The sequence below is a fragment of the Palaemon carinicauda genome, chromosome 36, assembly GCF_036898095.1.
Source record: "Palaemon carinicauda isolate YSFRI2023 chromosome 36, ASM3689809v2, whole genome shotgun sequence".
Classification (NCBI taxonomy): Eukaryota; Metazoa; Arthropoda; class Malacostraca; order Decapoda; family Palaemonidae; genus Palaemon; species Palaemon carinicauda.
In genome coordinates, this window is record NC_090760.1 from 12,448,005 (window position 1) to 12,453,004 (window position 5,000).

General features: G+C 31.8%; 2 long non-coding RNA genes across 3 annotated transcripts in view; one reads left to right on the forward strand and one right to left on the reverse strand.

Annotated features, from left to right (window-relative positions):
• The window catches only part of LOC137628369 (uncharacterized), a 626,091-nt gene that overhangs the window by 469,812 nt on the left and 151,279 nt on the right, over positions 1-5,000 (reverse strand). The gene's annotated exons all lie outside the window — the stretch shown is intronic.
• LOC137628370 (uncharacterized) overlaps positions 1-5,000 on the forward strand; it is a 331,990-nt gene that overhangs the window by 247,695 nt on the left and 79,295 nt on the right. The window lies entirely within an intron of this gene.

Sequence of the window (5,000 nt, forward strand, 5' to 3'; positions counted from 1 at the left end):
ATACGTATAAATTATCTTTTTCATGCTCTGTTGAATATAAGGAGTCTCAAAAACGGTAAGAAATAGTTATAGGATTTATTGTTCAATGTGAAATATAATTGCATCAATATCTTTAAAAAAATCAACATGCATTATGACATTGCCTAGCCATTCTCTAAAACATCCTCTGTGAAAAAATCCTTAAATTTGTCTTCCAACTGGATTTCTATATGAACTAAATATAACACTCTTTACGAGCTCGTTCAATGCTCTACTAATAGTATACACAAAACACATAACAACGAATGAAACTGCAAAATGGTGTATTAAAAGATAAACGTAAGTTTTTAAATGGGTTAAAGGTCGCACATGAAAGGCAACGGCAAAGGAAAGCGAAAATGCCAAGGAGAATGTCATATATGTATATAATCAGCACACATCCCTCCTCTTCACCCAAATTAGGAATAGATAGGGCTACGCAATGGCAGCTGATGACTCAGCAGGTAGACCTATAGGCTTACACAAACTCAGCATCCTTACCTCACAAGGATGAGGAGGTTCCAGACGCTACAAGAAACTACCGAGCTTGGTCGGGTTTCGAACCCCGGTCTAGCAGGTCTGTAGGTTCAAGGGAATTTTTCAAAAGACTACATAACCCTACGGAACTTTATATTTAACTATAAATGGTATCATATCTAATAGTAAAAAATGTTGGAATAACATTACAAGTTAATTTAAGTAGTGAAGATAAAGAAATTGCATTGATTTGTGTTTCATTAGCATAACTTTGCAAGGAGACCATAAATGAGCAAAAATATTATTTCGCAAATAAACTAACAAAAGCGCTATACAAAATAAATCAACAACAATATAATATATCTAACAATATCTAATTCGATTCAATATTATAAAATTCCTATCTACTAATAGCAATAACACGATATTTTTAAGAAAATAAAAACAAAAAACAAATTTCATCTTAGGAAATCAAATGCCTTTATCTAAATCTATAGTTACTTTTACCTTTCGCTTGTATTTCAACAAAGTAATGATCACTTAAAATCTACCTCCCTTACTGATATTGAATGCATCAACCTATTCCATATGCCCATTTCAAATATAATCTGATAAACTTTACATTAAATTCTATTCCAAATTAACAATATGTATAGTAATAATAATAGTAATAATAATAATAATAATAATAATAATAATAATAATTAGTAATAATAATAATAGTAGTTGTAATAATAGTAATTATAATAATAATCTTCTTTGTCTACATCTTTTCCCGCTTCTATGTGGGGTCGATGTTTCTTGTCAGCTTTCTCCATCTACCTCTGTCCCACACCTCATCACCGGTTAATCCCTTTGCCAGCCAATTTCAAAACATATGCAGAAGACTAAACCTGTACATTCTAATTTACTGAACTGCAGGTACTCCTTATCAACTGTCATCTCTGTATGAGACCAACCTCCTTTTACATCCCCAGAATCTACATCGCAAACTGCTATATAATTCTAAATTATATATAAATCATACACACTAAGCGAAAATACTTCCTTCCCTAACGCCCAATCATTATTATCTCATTACAGTGCCAGAGATTTTACGTAATGCCATTACGTTAACATACCCTCTGTACTCACATCCGTATCATATATTTATTACCTTCTGTATCGCATAAAAGAACATACAAAACCAACAACATTATACCATATCAATCATTTCCCTCAATAGAAGGTATGTGGTTGGAAGGCAGGCACTTTGGGGATTCATATTATATAGATCACTAAGAATGTAAGAAACTTGGAAGAATACGGATTGATTGGTACATACTTTATGTAACTTCATTTAGCCTTTTGTGAAGAGGCTCATCCGCCATTTTGGAAATAGTCTCTACCGCCCTGAAATACAACCTCCTCTTAAATGTGGTAGTATGCATTTAGATAGAAACATTTAATTTCTCAGGCCACTGAAACTTCCGAAACAACAATATATAGGTATAAGGATTCCTAAAAAAGCATATATACATACGCACATTTACATGTGTATTTATATATACAATGTTTTAGGAACATCATTCCTAATATCTTAAGAGATGCATAATTATTTTCCAGATAACAACTTAAGCTTGTGTACACATACATTATATATATATATATATATATATATATATATATATATATATATATATATATATATATTTACATTATATATACATACATATATAAAACATTCATTAACACATATCCCTGTATATAATTGAAATTTCTTACACAAACTACTTCTGGCTCTCTTGGATTTTAGCCTTGAAATATTGGGAGTGAAGAGTACAAACCGTTATAACATTGCAAATAATTATAAAGATGTGGCATTCCCTTTTACATACAATATGTACAAAAAGTGGTCTTATAATAACTAGACATAGATTTATGTAAATCGAATTTCCGGGGCAGTGAAGGGGAGGGAGATGAGGGGGGTGGAGGGGCGGCTTTTTCACACTTCTGATGAGTGACAGTTTGGCAACACTTCCATCGATGAGGTGTTCATGAAACTTTGAAATTCCCTCAAACCTTAGTGTAAGAACTAACGTAAGCAAGTGTCTGCATCTGTTGATCACGCTACTCCCGTGTTTCAATATCATACATCTATTTTTATGTCACCTTATGGAAAGTAGTTTAATACATGGATGATGGCACTGTTTAGTATACAAATTTTCAGTGTTCTATTTTTACTCTTCGCGGTTTTTCTATTCATTGTTTCAGAAGTAAGATTACACCTTAGCTTATCATTGAAATCTAATCTTCTATAAAACTTCCGACAAAAATAACTTCATTACTGTTAAAACCATTTTTATTCAAATCGCGTGAATCATTATGAGCCATGGATCTTAAGAATTGAACTAATAAGTCTTATAACGTCCCCAGATTAACGCTCAGATTATCGGACACACACATCAACGTCACAATCCTACGGTAAAATAAACAGTACACGGATACTAAAGTAGAAAATTTTCAAACATGTAAGAAAACGAAATAGTCATAAGCAAGATATATAATGGGAATGACAGATAAAAGATAGACATTAAGAATAACAGAATGGATCCCTAAAGATTGCAGAATCAGCTGGGAAAGGAAAAGAAGACGGTGGATTGAAGATCTCAGAAAATTTGCGGGTATAGACTGGTATAGCCAGTACCAACTCTTAATGGGTCCTGAGTATAGCAAGATCATTATATATATATATATATATATATATATATATATATATATATATATATATATATATATATATATATATATATATATATACACACATATATATAGATATATACCTATATATAAGCATATAACCATACTGTACATAATTATATACACATAGTATATATATATAATTTTAAGGGTGAAAATGGAAATATCAACAAAAAAGATGGTGATAAAGATTGCAAAGAAATATCTTCGTCAATGGAAATAATTAAACACCTGATTCGTTACCAAAAGTAACAATGGGAGAAGTAAAGAAAGCATTAAAATGAAAAGAGGCAAAACAGTAGAAGACGAAGGCCAAACATTTGATTTAACAATAGATAGAGATGTCATAGTTGTAAAACTAACTGAACTTTACACAAAATATCTGCAAGAATGCTCTGTTATTATTATTAATATTAAATGCTAAGCTACAACCCTAGTTGGAAAAGCTGGATGCTACAAGCCCAGGGGCCCCAACAGGGAAAATAGCCCAGTGAGGAAAGGAAATAAGGAAAAAAATATTTCAAGAGTAGTAATAACATTAAAATGAATATTTCCTATATAAACAATAAAAACTTCAACAAAACAGGAGGAAGAGAAACTAGATAGAACAATATGCCCGAGTGTCCCTCAAGCAAGAGAACTCTAACCCAAGACAGTGGGTTTGGAAATATTTTATCATATTAATTCACAAAAAGGGATAAGCAGAAGTCCTGATAAATTGCCGCCCGATAAGTTTACTCTCAGTAATATATACGATATTCACACACAGTAATATATACGATATTTACACACAGTAATATATACGATATTTACACACAGTAATATATACGATATTTACAAATATTATATTAGGCCAAATTAAAAGACAGCTAGACTTTAATCAACCAAGAGCAGGCAGGATTTAAAAGCGGGTATTCAACAACTGACCATACCCTTGTAATCAACCAGATAATGGAAAAATAATCTATGACAAACCACTATGTATGCCATTTATAGACTATGAGAAAGCCTTTCATTCTGTCAAACTTTCAGCAGTAATGAAAGCTCTTCAAAGGCAAGGAATAGTTGAATCTTATGTTAGAACATGTGTAGTCGGAAATTTCCGATGGAGATAAGACTTAAGACAGGAGACCAGGTCTCTCTTAAATTATTTGCAGTGTTCTTAGAAGTGGTTTGTAAGAATTTAGATTGGGAAAATGTATAAATTAACATTAAGGAGGATTCCCATAACAAGATTTACAGATGACATAGTTCTGTTTAGTGAATCATAGAAGGAATTGCAAAACAAGGTATAATACTTTAATACAAAACACAGAAATGTAGAACTGACAATGAATATGAGAAAAACTAAGATAATATTCAGTGAAAATACACACAAAAAATAACGGTCATGGACGAATCTCTAGAGACTGTTAATGAATATACGTACTTAGGGGACTGTATCCCCAGTATAATTAAAAGAAGGATAACCACGGGATGGAGAGGTTTTGGTAAACAAAATGAGATTATGAAATGTAAAATGCCACTTTCTCTGAAATAAAAATTATCTAATCAGATGGTCCTACCATTATTAACTTGTGCCTCAGAAACTTCGAAAGAATAATGATGGGAATAACAGACAGAAAAAGAGCCGCATGGATACGAAAATAAACTAAAACAGGATATTCTAACATTTAAAAAACAGAAATAGACATGGGCATGCCATATAATGAGGACGACAGATAATAGAGGGACAAGAAGAATAACAGAATGGTTCCCTAGAGATT